We start from the raw sequence: 18,440 nt of genomic DNA, 5'->3' as shown, positions 1-18,440 counted from the left end.
TCACGATCTGAGTTGCATATAGCATCCAATCACAAAAGTCTCACTAGTTGGATTCAATAGACTGTCAATGCTATTCAGCAGAGTGCCAAAATGCAGCTTGGATTGTGACATCATCAGTTGGTGGAGTTTGGCTGCTATTTCAAAGTGGCCAGAAACAATATTCTTTTTAAAATATATTTTTTACTGTTCCTGCTGCATGATATAGAAAGGGGCGCAGGAGGTTATTTGCAGCTTAATCCAAGGTAAGACTTTGAGATGACTAAGGTGTAGACTGTCCCTTTAAAGTCTCCTTTAAGTCTAATAGCTGGGATGGAGGGATTCATCGAATTCGATCCTAAATCAGTATTGGTGCAACCAAAGACAGACAAGAATATGCTTCCTTTCTCCACATGGTTTCATACTATATATTCACACTTTTCATGTCATATTTTTGCAAACCACCGAATCAAGAGCACTGGCTGCCCTAGATGAATATTTCAGGTTGGAAAGCTGAAATTGGGTAAACTTGGGGAACTTTATGTTCCCTACCTGTTCCCCAACTCTTCTCTGGATGAAGGGCTTATCTCATATAGTGTTATATATTTTTTTTTCACTGTATAAGAACAATCTTATGTCAGGGTTGGTGGGGCTACAGTATATTTTGTCAACATTGTTGTACTTGACTGTACTTGTAAAGTTGCAAGGAGTTCTTATAATTTGTGTATATATGTTTATTCATTGCAACAACAAATGCTGGTTCAATACATTAATTCCCAGATATGTGAATCCTTTATTTTAAATTTAGGGCAACTATACAACATGTATTAGAACTCCTTTATTCAGGGGGGCTTTTCCATTAGGAGCAGATAACTACCTTTAATCTGCCTACTTAGACATTAAAGTTTTACTGGACTGCCTGTGGTCGAGGCAGCAGACTATATATAATTAATGATCATGACATCTGGTAGTCTTTTTTATATGGCTCTTAAGCCCATACACCTATGAGTTCAATGGATCTGTTGTAGATGTTGCTTAGCTTAGATAGACATGTTGGTAATCTCTGATCAATTCTTTGTTTTTACTTATGCTACCTTGAGCCCATGCTGTTCTATATTCAGATATGTTCCTAGTGATATACAGTACATCTCACACTTTAAGATCCATGAGTGAATGTTCTACTCCATAGGATTATTGTGATTTTATAGGTCCAGGGTTTAACTTTTATATGGGGAGGACAATCATTAGCTTATTTGCTATATATATTTTTCATATCACTATGCTGACTATACTATAGCTTGTTGTCCCTATGTTGATTTCTCTTTAGCTAACAGATGCCCAAGAGGGGCAACCTTTATGTTTTTGGAACTTTTTTTCTCTACAATTCCACTATAAGTATAATGAGATAGCATTTATACTGCACAACAAAGGTTAGCATCATGATGTCCCACTATTTTTCTTAATGCTTTGAAGCTCATGATTACATTGCTATCTATAACTTTATTATATACATTGTAAGCTCATTTGTAAGATGCATTCTCTGTTCATATGTAAAATTGTATTACCTCAATAAAAAAAAAAAAGTGTCCCATGGTCGTGTAATCACTGTGACAGCCAGTCACAATGGCAAACAAACAGTGATTCCAGACTGGCTTCTTCCGAGGTTAAAAATATGTATCTTTATTAGTAAAAATATTAAAACGATATACCATACAGACCACTACAAGTAAGCAGATGCAAAGAAGACTGCTATCATTAAAAATCTGTAAAAATCTACGAATGAGGGGCCATATGAAGTCACTGACGCGTTTTGGGTTTCCCGTAATCATAGATACTCATACTGCATCTCCCTCTGGCTTTTAAACCTGTCAAACAGGTGTAAGCCTCGTTTTAATACTTGCTACCATTTTATCATTTTATACAGAAACAGTGTATGTACATTGTAACAATATAACTAAAAAAGTGAGCGTTTACATTGTATTTGGGCAGATCACATATTATAAATATTTATCCATTTAAAGCTTTTATGTTCCATTATTCCCTGCTCCTATAACCAAAACCTATATAATACGGCCTTTATTAATTGATTTACATTAGTCATAGAATTATTCATATATTTCATAATCAAAGTAATTATCTACATAAAAATAAATACAAATAAATATAGCCCATATTACAGATTGATCGTTTGTTTCTCATTTCTAACCTAAACACATAAGCTGCATAAACATTCTGTATTTAATTAATATTTGATGTTTGTTACTATATACCTGGTGGAAGGAACTTTTCCTTTCTGTTTTTGTAGCCAGTCCAATGATTACGTCAAAAATGATAAGCCATTGTTTATTAGCAATGGCTTGTCTTGGCTTCTCCCCTTCTGTCGCAGTGAACACATAATAAAACTGTAAACTTTATTTTATTATATACAGTATATAAAATTTACTTAAACTTAGAAAAAAATTAGTGTTTTGGTTTTTACCCATAAATTTTATTTTCTGCCCTTGGCGATAAAAGGGCTAAACATAATGGGCCAGATTACGAGTGGAGTGCTACTTAGGCCTTGCAGCAGGCTTGTCCCTGTATTACTTTTTTGATACGTGCGTTTAGCCCTAAGTTGCTTCGCGATTGTGACCCCCCCACAGTGACGTAATTGAAAGTATGAACACGGACGAGCACTCAATAAAAGCGCGTCCGTGTTTATCACTGCATTTTTCATTTAGCTCGTGTCCGGATTTGTTGCGCAGTCTCAGAAGGCACCCTCCAGCATTTCAGTATCTTCTCCATACCGCAGGTTAGGCGATCTCTCACAGATCACTGACATCTCACTGTGCTAAGACTTAGTAATGTTACTTAGTTGCAACATAGAGTGATGTTGCTTATGCATTGTGTACTTTAGTTGTGATACTTAGGTTAGTGGCGCCCATATATATATATATAATGCTATTAGAAAACGATCCTCAGATTCTTCCCAGCTATCTCTCCTTTCATTATTTTTCAACAAAGCTGTCTCTTTCTCTATGCTGCTTTTCTCTGTACGTTATTTAAATTTCTCACCTACTGTATATTTAGACTCGGAGTCCTAATGCCTTTGCAAATGGTTTTCTATTGCTACAAAATTTGGATTATCTCCCCCTCCTCCTTAGTTCTTATTACACTTACAATACTTACACATGTAACATTTCATACTGTAAATCCAGAGGAAATCCTTTGGGGGGAAAAAAACAACAACATGTGAAGATGTTGTGAAATAATAACTGTACCAAGAATGTATATCTCAGACTACATTCATATGGATTTCTAGGGAACCCTGATGTCCATTATTTAATTAATTTTAATATTTGCTTTAAAACATTGCATATAATTTAGCGACTGGTGGGGAAACTTGTCTGGCTACCAAAGATATACCTGTATACCGATCTTGTCAATAGGTTTTATGCACAGAATAACGGTGCAATAAACAGTTTTCAATCTGAAGTCATCTCAGTCTTTCTAACTAACAGGTTTTCATCTTAGAACCAAGAACCATCAAAACCTATCGTACTAAACTTGAAACATAAATTTATATTTGTTGCTCAGCAAATCTATTGATTGTTATTCACGGGCAATAAATATATATTGCACATGTATAAGGGTCCTATTGTTTATCAGTTGAATCAAGAATATAAAAGGGAAAACTGCGTCTTCAGAATATGCTTTATTTTATGGACTGTCACATGTATGTGCAATTTAGCAGCCAATTAAAATATTTAGAGCCAGGGAACTAATGAATCTATTTATGTATATAGATATGTAGAATTAAGTATTCTGATTTTTCTAAGCCAAGCTATATGTTTCATCAAATTAATAAACAAATCAATTTTCTTTATGTGTAACAACAGTATATATATATATATATATACATATATATATATATACACATATACACACACTGTGTGTATATATATATATATATATATATATATATATATATATATATATATATATATATATATATATAGTATCCAAAGTAGGAACCACAAAAGCGCTCAGAGTCCTTATATAAAAGTAAAAAACCGTCTTTATTAGTACATTTAAAAGCAAAAAAAGTGTCCTAAATAGGACTAATCCAAATGGTATTTTGCAGGCGCACAGAGAGCATACAGGTTTCGTGCTTAGATAGCACTTGTTCACTGCTTACCTGTGCACCTGCAAAGGCCTGCCTTTTAATCACAGGATTTAAAGTGATACATCACATAGTATTTGACAACCTTAAACTATACTGCATATGCCTGTCTATTAAGAAAAATCACACAGATAGATATGAACAGAAACAAATGAATAATATATATTATTACATTATTATTAGATTTTGTTAGATTTAAAACAAATTTTATATGTAATTAATCATTATTGTTTTAAGAAATTTTGAGATGGATATAGATGTTAAAATTAGAATTTAACTAATGACTAATACTGTTATTTAGAAATGATAGTATACACAGATGTTCTAATCATTATACTAGTTTTTTTAGATAGATAATAGCCTATATCTTACTGATGTGACATGATAGAGATTTATACAAATAAATCTAAGTCTCTCCTCTTATTTATCCCAGAAGGGTAGCTAGTTTGTAAAGTTAGTATCCAAAAAATCTCCCTCTTGTACCATTAGGGCATTAACATCTGCATTATGATTTTGCTTAAAATGTCTCGCTACTGGTGTGTCTGAGCTTTCATCCTCAATACTGCGAAGGTGTTCAAGAAATCTCTCTTTGAGTGGCCTAGTAGTTTTTCCTGTATATTGCTTAAAACAGATTTTACATGTTAATAAATATATTACATGTGTAGTCGAGCAGTTAATAGCATATTTAATTTTATGTTGTTTGTTGGTTATCGTTGATAGACATTCATCTCCTTCTTTGACAAAGTTACATGTCCTACATATAGGCCTCCTACACTTGAAAAACCCTTTCTTTCTTTGTAACCAATTTTTGTTAGATATGGGTTTTAATTCTGAAGGTGACAAGTAATTTGACAAAGTTTTACCTCTTTTGGATATATAATTACAGCCTCCCTGCATAATTTCCTTGAGAATGGGGTCAGAGTATAGTATTGGTATGGAATTACGTACTATGTTGCAGATTTTATTATATTCCAAACTATAGTTGGTAATAAATTTAAGTTTATTATGATATTTGTCAGTATTTTTCTTTTAATTAGTATTTAGAAGTTGCTCTCTAGGTATGTTGTCCACGTTGTTTTTTGCTTTGATTAATACCTCATCTTTATAGCCTCTGTCTTTCAATCTTTCTAGAGTAATCATAGCATGTTTTTGATATTCTTTTTCATCAGTGCAGTTACGTTTTAGTCTAATTAGCTCCCCTTTAGGGATAGCTTCAATAACAAGCTTAGGGTGACAGGAATCATATTTTAAAGTGGTATTTCCTGCAGTTGGTTTCCTAAATAGGGCGGTATTTATATTGTTTGTATTCTCATCAATATAAATATTGAGATCTAAAAAACTGACATTGGTAGTGCTGTAATTGCTTGTAAATTTAATACCACATTCATTATTGTTGAGGTATTGACAAAATTTTTCGAAAATATATATATATATATATATATATATGTGTGTGTGTGTGTAAAAACAAACTCTACTGTTGCTGCACATAAAGAAAATGGATTTGTTTATTAATTTGATGATACATATAGCTTGGCTTGCAAAATTCATAAAATGTTTCTACATATCTATATAAATAGTTTCTCTAATACATAAAACGGTTATTACTGGTCAATGGCAAATTGTGATAATCAGGCTAATTACTGGACAATGTGCATTACTGGCCAAGGGCTAATTATAGAATTGGGCAAAATACTAAGCAATAGATACTAATATAATGGTTATTACTGGGCAATAGCTATAAATACAATCAGGCTAATTTATATTTATTTATAATAATTTAATTGGCAATGGATGATAATAGAAGCAGGATAATTGTTGTGATATAAAATGTGCATTACTGGTGAATGGCTAATAACAGAATCAGGCTTATTATTGTGCTATGCCTCAGAGAAAATAAATAAATAAGATATATAGTAGTACAAATAATAATTTTTCCTCATTCTGCCTCCAGGTCATTCATCTAAAAATGACCATTGTCCTCTAAGTCTATAGTTCATCAGCAATTCTGTATGTGTAAAAAGATACAGGATTTGTTTTTAAATTCCCGTTTCTTGTACCAAAATAAATTGTTCCTATTTCTGGATAACAATTTTAAGGCCATTATCTGAAAGGGTCAATTTATTATAGTGAGATCGGACATGATACGATATAGCAGACATGATACGATGTAGCGTATCATGTCCGCGGCACATCGATAAATGCCGACAGCATACGTTGGTGCAATACCGTTAGCAAGGGGTGTCAAACAACCTGATCGTGTTTGATTGGGTTCATTTCTGTCCGCCGCCTCAGAGCAGGTGGACAGGTCTTTAGACCGCTGCTTCATAACTTCTGTTTCCGGCGAACCAAACACGGGGCATCAAGCTCCGTACGGAGTGTGACAAATATGCCCCTAGGTATCTAGTTGTTCTATTACAAGCTGACTACGGAGTTCCAGTAATAAATTATTTAGGGTAGGGGCCTTCCAGGATTTCCATAATCTAAGGATCAATTTCCTACCTGTTAATACCGTTAGATTAAAAAATTTAGTGTTTTCTGTAAATTTAGAACCATGCAAGAGAAAGAAAATACCTTGTGGTTCCACTGTATAATTATTTTAGTAAAGTCTTTTTTCCCTTTTGTCTATGTACATACTGTTTCAATTCTCACATTCAATTTCTTCTTGTCTAGTGTTGAATTAATTAGAAACATAGAATTTGACAGTAAATAAGAACCAAAAAGGCCCATCAAGTCTACCTATATTACTTTTTTCTTAGGATAGCCTTATCCATGTCCCAGGCATTTTTGAATTGCTTTACAGTCTTTGTGTTTACCACCGCAAATTCCATGAATCCACCACCCTTTCTGTAAAAAAATGCTTCTTAAAATTTCTCCAGAATCCACTACCCTCTAACTTTAGATTGTGACCCCTTGTTTTGGCATTTATTTTTTTTGTGGAAAATGCTTTCAGCTTCTACTTTATTAAGTCTCTTTATATATTTGAAGGTTTCTTTCATGTCACCTCTTGCCCTTCTATCCTCTAAACCATACATATTTAGATCACAGAGTCTTTCGTTGTACGTTTTATATTTTAGACCGTGTACCATTTTAGTAGCCCTCCTTTGGACAGCTTCTAGTTTATTTAAATCTTTCTGAAGATATGGTCTCCAGAACTGTACACAGTATTCCAGATTTGGCCTAACTGATGATCTGTAAATTGGCATAAGAACCTTGCCATTTCTGCTACTAATACCTCTCCCAATGCAACCAAGTATTTGACTGACCTTACTGACTGCACTACTGCATTGCCATTGTGTAATTCAATCAACCTTTGACAAAGCCTTTTTATACTTGGTGTCTGGTTACTAAAATGTGTATTCATCTTAGGCACTAACTTGTCTAGAACTCATAAGAACTTTATTAGTGTCTATATAGTATTATGTGTCATGTTTTATAAATGGACAATACTGGATAATGGCTACCAATAGAATCAGGCTAATTACTGTCCCTTCTCTAAAATGAGTATTACTGGGCAATAGCTAATAAGGTAATGGTTGATAACTGTCCCTTCTCTAATACATAAAATGGGCATTACTTGGCAATAGATAATAAAGTAATAGCTAATAATGGTCACTTCTCTAATAAATAAAATGGGCATTACTGGGCAATATCTAATAAGGTAATGGCTAATAACGGTCACTTCTCTAATAAATAAAATGGGCATTACTGGGCAATAGATAATAAGGTAATGGCTAATAAATGTCCCTTCTCTAATAAATAAAATGGGCATTATTGGGCAATAGCTAATGAGGTAATGACTAATAACTGTCCCTTCTCTAATAAATAAAATGGGCATTACTGGGCAATAGATAATAAGGTAATGGCTAATAACTGTCCCTTCTCTAATAAATAAAATGGGCAATAGCTAATAAGGTAATTTCCATTATCATATTTATTTGCCTTCACAGCAGCATGGATGCTCACCTACGTGATCGCATATTTACAATCACAATGTGCCCGACATTGCACGCTTTATAATGTGTGGCGAGATTGGAGAAATTTGCGCATGCACATACATCGATACTTATTTGTGTATCTAGTAAATTGCACGCAATTAATTGGATAGGGGGCGGGCTGAGAAAGAGCTGTTGCCAAACCCTTTCAACCGGGCATTCCGGGAGCATTAAAGGGACATTATACACTCATTTTTTCTTTGCATAAATGTTTTGTAGATAATCTATTTATATAGCCCATAAAGTATTTTTTTTTTAATTAATGTATAGTTTTGCTTATTTTTAAATAACATTGCTCTGATTTTCAGACTCCTAACCAAGCCCCAAAGTTTTATGTGAATACTGTCAGCTACCTACTCCAGCTTGCTCCTGTTTGTGTAAAGGGTCTTTTCATATGCAAAAGAAGGGGGAGGGGGGGAGTGTCTTATTTGCCACTTGCAGTGGGCTTTCTAGCTACCTTTTCAACAGAGCCAAAGTGACAGCTTCTAAGTAAGTTTTTAAACAGTTTTATACTGGATTTTTATATCAGTATCTGTGCATATTATTCTTTATAGTAGTGTCTATTACATGCAGTTATATGAAAATGAGTGTATACTGTCCCTTTAAGGAGTCTGTGTAACTAAGAAAATGAAAAAAGGTAATAAATATATTTCTACATATCCATTTTAAGTATGTAGTACTACAAATCATCTGTATACATTGTGTTATTGCTTCAAGATTAGTTGCCTAACTTTTTGAGTAAACTGGTCCTTTAATACTTTGTCACAAATCGTTTAAATTAAAAACTTGAAGAAAGTCATCTTTTGTCGATGCTTTAAAACTGATCGGTGGGTGGAGTCACGCACGGTGTGCAATAGTGATGTGAAGTTCGGTTCATCCTGATGAATCGGTTCATTTCGGACAGTTCGATTAACTGAACCGGTTCATGAACTGATTCATCAGTTCACTTACTGATCACTTGAAGCGCTTGAGGGGCAGAGCAGAAGAATCGCAGATTCAGTACAGACGCAGCGATTCTGAATCATTTAGAATGAGTCCTGAGTCACTGTGTCTGTACTGCTCTCTGCTGCTGCTCTCTGCTGCTAGTTGCTTCAGTTCAGCTTGACACTCTTAAGGATACTTAGAGAACAAAACTATATATATATATATATATATATATATATATATATATTTATATTGTTTTGTTCTCTAAGTATCCTTACATATACACTTACATATTTACTTACATATACACTTACATATTTACTTAAACAATACTTTATTCTATCTTGATACACCAATGCAATTTTAAACAATTTACTTCTAATATATATATATATATATATATATATATATATATATATATTAGAAGTAAATTGTTTAAAATTGCATTGGTGTATCAAGATAGAATAAAGTATTGTTTAAGTTAAGTAAATATGTAAGTGCATTTTTTTTTCCTTGTTATTACACTTATTTATGTTCTTTAAAATAAGTTGACACTATTTTATTAAAGCATTATTTATTTAACAGGGGGTCCTTAGGGTTAATTTGCAATGCTCACTCTAGCCTAGGATGATATATATGAGTGCTCTGCTGTTGAATCAGTGTACTGTGTACTGTTAACTCAGTGATTCATTAGCAACTGAGTGATTCATAGCAGAACCAGAGTTATAACACAGTTGCTAATGAATCACTGAGTTAACAGTACACAGTACACTGATGCAGTACACTGATTCAACAGCATGTAATATGATCCTAGAGTGAGGTCTCATAGCAGAACCAGAGTTATAACAGAGACCTCACTCTAGGATCATATTACATGCTGCCTGTGGAACTGAACTGTTACAAACGAATCAGTTCAGTCTGGTGAACTGATTCATACAGTTCAGTAAAAAGAACAAGAACCAGTTCAAATGAACGATTCGTTCATGAACTGCACATCACTAGTGTGCAAGTTTGGCACTCGAAGTAGGGTGAGCGCTACACTACCCGCCCTGAGCCGTTCCAATCCGCGGCGGAAGAAACAGCAAACCGCCTGGATTCCATCACAATTAAAGGCTGATGCAGGCTACCGATCTGTGAGCACAAGTGCTGACAGAAGGCCTTATTGCAAGGGCTTGAAAGAGAGGCCTCCCAGTCCTGACGTCCCACAGCAAACGTCCCACAGCAAACCAGCTTTCCAAAAAGCGGCAGATCGGATAGCACATGGTGAGTGGACATCTGCTGGGCGACCAATAGCCTCCAAAACCTAAGTATCAAGAGGCTAAGAAAGAGAGAGACAGCTTCCTACATCAGAAGGAGGTTCAAAAAGAAATGAAAAATAAGACCTCCATGTCTTTTAAAAGGTAAAACAATTAAATAGCTGTTTAATATAACAAAGGCACGCAAAAAGAAAAACTATATTGAAGTCATTAAAACAGATAAAGGGAGATCTGTGTCTAGTACGGAGATCAACAAGATATTCCATACTTTTTATCAGGCAATTTATACATGCAGTGGCATTAATAACTCTAATAAGCTGTTGTTCTGGGGAAAAATAAGAGTACCCAAGGTAAACAGAAAAAGTTTAGATTTTTTAAATGCACCGATTTCGGAAGAAAAAAAAAATCATTAAAGAAATCCAGCAGGCAGCATTAAACTAAGCTCCGGGCCCCGACCAACTGCCCATAGAATTCTATAAGATACTTCTAGAGTTAATTACACCAACATTACATTGTCTTTTTAATCTCTACTATACTCAAAACAAAATGTCATCTCTTTATTTTACATCATCCCTTATTACCCTTATACTAAAAAAAGGTAAAGATCCAGAGTCAGTTGACGCATACAGGCCTATCTCTTTGTTAAATAATGACTATAAGCTTCTGACCTCAATTGTGGCCAAAAGGCTTAAACTTATCTTAGATCCTTTAATACACATGGACCAAACCGGGTTTATGTATGGTAGAAATCCTACAAAGAATATGCTCAGAGTTTTGTCCTTAATTGAACATTTCTGGTTTAGAAACCAAGATTAAAAAATTAGAGAGAAAAAAAGAGAGGCCACAGTGATCACGATTGATGCAGAGAAGGCACTTGACTCCATTACATGGAATCACTTATTTACTTCTCTAGGCAAATTTGGGTTGACCGGACACTTTGAGAATTTTATTCAAACTATTTACAGTAAACTAACTTCAGTATTAACCATTAATGGATTATTTCCCCCAGCAATTAATATTACTAAAAGTACTATACAGGGTTACCCCTTACTTTTTCATTTGGCAATAGAATCGCTGGCGACAGTTCTTAGGAAAGAATTAGATAGTTTATTCTTGGGTGGCAGGAAATTAGTTTTATCGCTCTATGCAGATGAACTCTTGATTTTCATAGGAGATTCTAAAAAAAAACAACAAATAATCATATTTTACTAGATATTATCCAAAAATTTAGCTCATTTTCGGGCTATAAGATCAACTTGTCTAAGTCAGAAATTCTATGGTTACACAAAAACGCTAGAAGTTTTCCTAGTACACCTTTTAAGGAGGTAAAAGAACAGATCCAGTATCTAGGTATTATATTAAGAACCCAGTAAGATAGTATGAGTTAAATTACAATAGGATTTGGATCTCGATCACTAAGGATTTACAAAGATGGAAGATATTACCCTTAAGCATATCAGCTAAAGAGCAGCTAATTAAGATAATAGCCCTCCTTAAAATCCTATATCTTTGTCAGAATCTCCCCATATTCATTAGGGAAACTGACCTGAAAACTTTTTACTCAGACTGCACATACTTTCTTTGGAAAGGGAGAAAGACTCAGCATAAATTAATGCAGAAGAAAGATTTTGGAGGTCTAGGTTTTCCAGATATTAAACTATATAATCAATCTTTTATGGTGAAGATTGCCAGTGATTGGTTAACAGGGAAGGATTTAGTCTCATACTCACAGATGGAACAAAACATGATCTCTCCTTTCTCACTTAAAGGATTATTACAATCCAACCTCAAAAATATACCCAAAGAGATAGTAAGGAAAAAAACAATACTTAATGTAGTGGTCGCTTGGATTAAATACAACCAAGATTTAGAGATCAACAATCATATATCATATTATCTGACTATTGTAGGCAATGCAGAATTCATACCCGGTCTCACTTCTAAAATCTTTAGGAAATGGGAACAGAAAGATTTAGAACTACAAACAATTAAATCATTTGATACTCTATACCAAGAGTTTACCATTCCATCTAAAGAGTTCTACGCATATCTGCAAGTGAGACACTATTATTTTCATTTATCAGAGAAGTATGAGAATAATTGGTCCTTGGGGGCTATAGACACCAATCTGAAACTATATCAAGCCGGGTTAAGTACTATCTCAATTTGGTACAATTTAGTAATGCAAAGAAGAGGTCAGGTTTACCTAGGGAAGATTAATTTGAAATGGCTTAAAGACTTTATCAAGATTACAGTGGAAAAAATAGTTCAGAGTATTAAGATAGTGCATAAATCTACTAGCTCAAGTAGCTGGAGAGAATCTCATGTAAGAGTAATTAATAAGGCTTATATTACACCAGCAGACATCTCTAGGTGGTCTAGTCCAGTGTTTTTCAACTAGTGTGCCGTGAGAGATCCTCAGGTGTGCCGCGGCAGACTGACAACAGTGTGGGGGTGTCCCTCTTTCAAATTTTGAAATATTGGGAGGTATGTGACAGGCTCATCAGGCATCATTTACAACCATTACATATTGACATTCATTCACAGACAATCATTATGATTGTTTGTGAATGAATGTCAATATGTCATGTATAGTTTGTAGGAGGCATGGCATGGCAGCACAGTACAGTGGTTGTGTGTGTGTGTATATATATATATATATATATATATATATATATATACACATACTGTATATATATCCTGTATTAGGCTACAATGTGTGATTTTGTAAAATTTTGGGATGGTGGTGTGCCACAGGATTTTTTAATGTAAAAAAGTGTGCCACAGCAAAAAAAAGGTTGCAAATCATTGGTCTAGTCATGATTTAAAGGACTGTTCCAGGTGTGGTTTACTGAAAGCAGATCTTAATCATTGTTTCTGGTCCTGTCCCAGGGTACAAAAATTCTGGAATATAATTACTGGGTAAATAGATTTCTTAGGAAAAAGCTCAAATTTGAGAGTAAAGGTATATTCTTTCTCTACAAACATACAAAGGAAATAGACAACATAAGATTAGTTAATACAGCAATTTTAATTGGACGAAATATCATTCTAAGGTCATGGAAATCTAAACACAGTCCTACTTTTCGAGAATTTAAGAAGAAAATACTAATCCAGCTACATCTTGAACAATTTGAGCTTAATATGTTGCAAGAGAGAAGAGTTAGTTATGATTTCCAGAAATGGTTAAAGGTTATATTGACATATCCATAGGGAGTACAAAGGCAGATTATATTCCCATTTAGGAAGTCTGATTTTTTATTTTTTTCAGTATGGCATTGCTAACAGGTAGTTTCTCCATTACATAGGCAGAATAAAGCGGGGTGGGGGAGGGGGATCATTTTGCCTTTTTTTTTATTTTTATTTTTATTTTGTGTGCTGCATTTTGGATGCTGGTTATATTACTTGTTTTAATATGCATGTAACATGTGGAAGGTAACCAAAGATGTGGTTATAGGGAAAAGGGAGATAGGGGAAGGAAGGGGTAGGAAAGGAGTGAAGAAGAAGAAGAGAGGGGAAAGAAAATACTAATTTTCAGTAGACATTTGTTAGACAAATAATTATTTGTAATATTTTTGATGTTTCGCTTTGTTTAAATATGTACTGATGGTGGAATCTGTTGCTTCTTTGAAACCGTAATAAAAAGATTGTAAAAAAAATTAAAAAAACTTGAACATGCCCCTTTTCTAATGTAATAGGTAATATGTGATAAGGCTGTTTTGAGACTGGTGAAGCCATCACTGGATCTTGTTAACACAGTAATTTTGTGTAAGAAATATGGCAATGCTAATTTATATACATAAATGTAATATAGTTTAATGATGATGGTAAAAGATGACAATGTCACTTTAAGTAACGCTTCAAAAATTCACCTATCCAAGATATTGGCGGGTTTTAAACATCTATGCAAACCTCTGTTGAAGGATACGCCCTGAGGAAGCCCTTAGGACAATTAGTCACGTGGGGGGTGAAACGGCTGTTGGCGTGTGACTCGGCCGGCATTGCTGTATGTGGAAAGAGCATGTATTCGTCTGTTTGAATATTGTTATGTAAGACAATGGAGTTCAACTAAATACAGACTCCTCTATCCAACTACAGACTTATGGCATGAATGATTTAGGAAACTATTGCTGCTTATTTCTTTTAATCTAGCTGCTATATGACACAGATGTGAATGAACATTGGAAATATGAATGGAAGCCTGAATAAGGTCTATATGAATTTCTATCTCAAACTGCAGAGTGATACCCATAAACGGTTTGGTAAATTGAACCATTAGTTATTCTGTCTTTGGGACTCTGGATTATAATTGACAACTGAGACACTTCATTTACCTCATTGATGCCATTTATGTACCTCTGTATGGACATATATCCTTATGATTTATCCATGGCAACAGATAGCCACCAGATTTAGTGGTGTTACCCTCTGGTAGAGGTGTTCTCCACCTAGTGCTAAATATGTGTTTGTTTTGTGTGTGCTTTACTGCATAGATCCTCATTTGGATATCCATGGTGACAGATTCCTACATTCTCTGCAGGGTCACCCTCTGGTTGAGGTGTTGCAGCTTTCAATTATTTTCACCAATACTTATAGGGACAGTCAAGTCCAATTTTTCATGATTTAATAGGGCATGCAATTTTAAACAACTTCCCAATTTACTTTTATCACCAATTTTGCTTTGTTCTCTTGGTATTCTTAGTTGAAAGCTAAACCTAGGCGGTTCATATGCTAATTTCTTAGACCTTGAAGACTGCCTCTAATCTGAATACATTTTGACCACTAGAGGGCATTAGTTCACATGTTTTATATAGATAACATTGAGCTCATGCACGTAAAGTGACCTAGGAGTGAGCACTGATTGGCTAAACTGCATGTCTGTCAAAAGAACTGAAATAAGGGGGCAGTCAGCAGAAGCTTAGATACAAGATAATTACAGAGGTAAAACGTGTATTATTATAACTGTGTTGGTTCTGCAAAACTGGGGAATGGGTAATAAAGGGATTATCTTTCTTTTTAACCCCTTAAGGACCAGCGACGTACCCGTTGAGACTGCTCTATTCCACAAAGCCTGCTGGAGGGATGGCATTAATTGCATGTTCTTGCTAGACTTGTGCTATTATGCCCGGAAAAAACCCTTAACGACCAGTGACATACAGGGTACATTGTGGTCATTAAGGGGTTAAACAACAAAAATTCTGGTGTTGACTGTCCCTTTAACTACATGTTCTTTTCTAACATGCTTTTAGCAAGCTGGCCATGCTTTTATATTAGAGATGTAGAGTGCTAGGCTCTTTTCTTTTTTAAGCATATTGATGGGGTGCTTTTTGTGTTCACCTTCAGTGGTGCCGCCTGTACTGGGACTACATGTCCATTTGAGAAAAATAAAATATTTTCACAAATAATTTTTGGTATCTAACTTATTATTGAGTGCTGAAATTCCTGTCTGTTTTGAGAGCAAGTACCACTATTCTTTTGAAATTCTGGTTTATAAATAAATTTGTGTAATTTAAAGGGTCTGCACCATTTATGTACTCTATTTCTATATACTTGTCCTAGTGGAAATATATATCCATGTAAGTTATGGTGGAGATGAAAGTGTGAGATTAAAATCCTTGGTCCTTAAGTGGTTAAAGATAGAAAAATCAAATGTTTTACACATCCTAGTGGAAATATAGATTCCACCTAACAAGGTCAGTCCAGCTCCGAAATACCAGGCAATTCTTCTCTGAACAAGGGGAGGTGCAGCCATATCCTTTAAAGCCCATTAGGCAAGGAGTCCACATGTGGTTCCCCCCCATATCACCCTTAAAGGGACACTGAACCCAATTTTTTTCTTTCGTGATTCAGATAGAACATGTAATTTTAAGCAACTTTCTAATTTACTCCTATTATCATTTTTTCTTTGTTCTCTTTCTATCTTTATTTGAAAAAGAAGGCATCTAAGCTATTTTTTAGGTTCAGAACTCTGGACAACACTTTTTTATTGGTGGATGAATTTATCCACCAATCAGCAAGGACAACCCAGGTTGTTCATCAAAAATGGGCCAGCATCTAAACTTACATTCTTGCATTTCAAATAAAGATACCAAGAGAATGAAGAAAATTTGATAATAGGAGTAAATTAGAAAGATGCTTAAAATGTCATGTTCTATCTGAATAACAAAAGAAAAAATGTGGGTTCAGTATCCCTTTAAGGAGATTTTCCTCAGGTGGTAACCAGGCCAATGAACAAGCCTCTGAGCTGTTCATTCCTGGCAGACAAGGTCTATTTCTGTTTGTATTTGTAATATGACCCTAGGGAAGGTCTCCCTAAGGATGATGGGGAAATCAGACGTGGACTCCTTGCCCAATGTGTTTAGAGGGATATGGCTGCACCTCACTAACAAGGCCCAAAAGGAGGCCGAAACAATCATCTGGGTTGTCATTTCCCTTGTTCAGAGGAGAATTGGCTGGAATTTCAGAGCTGGACTGACCTTGTTAGCTGGGATCAAACTGATATACTTCAGGAAAGTTTTCCTCTTTGAAAAACACAATTTAAAGTTATGGTGGAGATAAAAGAGCGAGACTAAAATCCTATAGACTTTAAAAAAAAAAAAAAAGTCCTGTATACCTGTTATTTCATTGATCTATTGTATTAAATTGTAATAGCGACATTTGCTTCAATGTATAGACATATTTCTAGTACTAAGCTTTTGTTTTTAATTGACAGAGCCTCAGGAGTTGCGTCTGGCTGCTATGATGATTGCTGACGATGCAGTATTAAATAACTCGAAAACGCAGACTTCCGGAACACTACTAGCAGCAAGGAAGACATGGGTGTATTTGCATTTTTAAGTTGTCTGAAGATGGGGGACCCTGAAACGTCACAGGATGTGAATAAATAGTTTGAAAAGACCTGGAGTGTCTTCCTTCTTAGTAGTTATTTACTAAAGAGTACCCTGGGTAATCAATGGCTTCAATATGTCTTTGTGAGTGCTTCACCCTTGCAAATCACACATATACAGGTAGAAAACACCACTTCATCTAAACTGCTTGGAACTGAAAAAGTGAAAGCAGTACATTTGATAACATAATTTAAAGGGGTTTTTAACAATTGTACACTAACTGAATAGTGAACGTTTAATTTTGACTTCCATGTACTTTAAATCTGTCACCACATAGTATGGGGGTATAATTTACCCACCTTTCATGTACATTTTGGAATATATTCCCTATTTAACAGCAAGTGATATGGTGGATAGTTAGCACTATCTAGTTTTGTATAGATTATTAAAGCATATAATCATGCTAATTTGCTTTACATTTCTGCTGTCTTGTAGCTTCTTTATTGAAACATTACTCACACTAGCCTAGAAGAAAATATTAGTGCAGTCATTTGAGGATGTTAAGTCTTAGAAAAGGACAATTGGTAAGAACAATGAATATTAAAAGAACACTTTAAAATTTAAAAGTAGCCAACAGATGCTTATTTTCTTAGGGAATTCAACAATATAAAACCATTTTCCAATTAAGACTTTTTGGAATTTAAATACAAATATCAGTACTCCCATTGTTTTACCACTTGTAAATGTACAATACTGCATTTACCTTATCAGTCAGTGTACTAATGTGGTGGGTTACAGTCCTAGCAGTGATACGTCTACTTGATTTTATTGTTTAAAAAGATAGATATAACGCCTTTACTACCCATTCTCCAGCTTTGCATAACCAACATTGTTAGTTATATTAAAGGGACATGAAACCCACAATTTTTTCTCTCATGTTTTAGAAAGAGCATGCAATTTTATACAACTTTCTAATTTACTTCTATTATCGAATTGGCGTCATTCTCTAGATATACTTTCCTGAAAATCATATCTAGATAGGCTCAATAGCTGCCGATTGGTTGCTGCACATAGATGCCTTGTGTGATTGGTTCACCCATGTGCATTGCTGTTTCTTCAATAAAGGATATCTAAAGAATGAAGCCAATTAGATAATAGAAGTAAATTTGAATATTGTTTAAAATTGTATTCTTTTGGGTTTAGTGTCCCTTTAATATACTTTAGAACTTCTAAGTTTGCCTGTTTCTAAGCCACATTAGTCCACCCCTTATCTCAGTGAGTTTTAAATCTTGAGCAAAACCTA

The 18,440-nt window shown here is 34.6% G+C and overlaps 1 long non-coding RNA gene across 1 annotated transcript in view; it reads left to right on the top strand.

The window, feature by feature from the left end:
* Positions 1–17,207, top strand: part of LOC128651604 (uncharacterized) — a 94,359-nt gene extending 77,152 nt beyond the window's left edge. Inside the window, exon 2 of the long non-coding RNA XR_008401136.1 lies at positions 17,023–17,207. This is a non-coding gene — a long non-coding RNA (uncharacterized LOC128651604). The remainder of the gene's footprint in view (positions 1–17,022) is intronic.
* Positions 17,208–18,440: the final 1,233 nt, after the last annotated feature.

This window comes from Bombina bombina, chromosome 3, assembly GCF_027579735.1.
Source record: "Bombina bombina isolate aBomBom1 chromosome 3, aBomBom1.pri, whole genome shotgun sequence".
Classification (NCBI taxonomy): Eukaryota; Metazoa; Chordata; class Amphibia; order Anura; family Bombinatoridae; genus Bombina; species Bombina bombina.
The sequence above is the reverse complement of the archived record's forward strand: the minus strand, read 5'-3'. Positions and strand labels throughout refer to the sequence as shown.